The sequence below is a fragment of the Suncus etruscus genome, chromosome 14 (genome assembly GCF_024139225.1).
Source record: "Suncus etruscus isolate mSunEtr1 chromosome 14, mSunEtr1.pri.cur, whole genome shotgun sequence".
In the NCBI taxonomy this organism is placed as follows: Eukaryota; Metazoa; Chordata; class Mammalia; order Eulipotyphla; family Soricidae; genus Suncus; species Suncus etruscus.
In genome coordinates, this window is record NC_064861.1 from 61,086,659 (window position 1) to 61,087,651 (window position 993).

Sequence of the window (993 nt, forward strand, 5' to 3'; positions counted from 1 at the left end):
GGATTCATCAAAAAACAAACCCCAAACAGCTGAAAAACCAGAAGCAGGGAAGACCATCAAGGAATTCCTGAGCCAGCCAATCGGCCTACTGGCGATCTTAAAACTGGTGAGCCGAGCTGCATAGAAGCTGTCTAAGATAGCCCTGATTCTGGGGCGAGGGAGGACTTAGCTCCTAAAATACTGCTGTTTCCCTTTACCCCCAGCTTTCTCTGGCCTCACCTTTCCTCCAGCACACTACTAAATCTCGCTGTTGTTACCATCCCCTACCCTTTCTGTGGTTCACGATTCTCATCAATAAGCGATTTTATTTTATTTATTTATTTTGGTTTTTGGGTCCCACCTGGCAACGCTCAGGGGTTACTCCTGGCTCTACGCTCAGAAATCCCTCCTGGAAGGCTTGGGGGACCCTATGGGATGCTGGGATTCAAACCGCCGTCCTTCTGCATGTAAGGCAAACGCCTTACCTCCATGCTATCTCTCCGGCCCCAAGTAAGAGATTTTGAAAGCAATGAAGTGTTATAACAGAAACATGTAGATGAGCAAATAGAACTGATAGGTTTTATAAAACACTAGTTTATTATATATGACATACCTAAAGTATATAATCTGCTAGTTCATTTAATCATGAAAAAGAAAGGATAGGGGCCAGAGCAATAGCACAGCGGATCGGGCGTTTGCATTGCATGTAGCTGACCCAGTTTCGGTTGTTGCCATCCCATGTGGTCCCCAGAGCCTGCCAGGAGTAAATTCTGAGTGCAGAGCCAGGAGTAACCTCCTGAGTGTTGCCAAGTGCCCACCCCCCCAAAAAAAAAGAAAAGAAAAGAAAAGAAAGAGGATAAATATTTACACTTAGAAACCACAAAGGAAAGCCTATTTAGAGTACAGGCGGGAGTTGGGTAGGGAGGAGGGAGATTTGGGACATTGGTGATGGGAATGTTGCACTGGTGATGGGTGGTGTTCTTTACATGACTGAAACCCAAACACAATCATGTA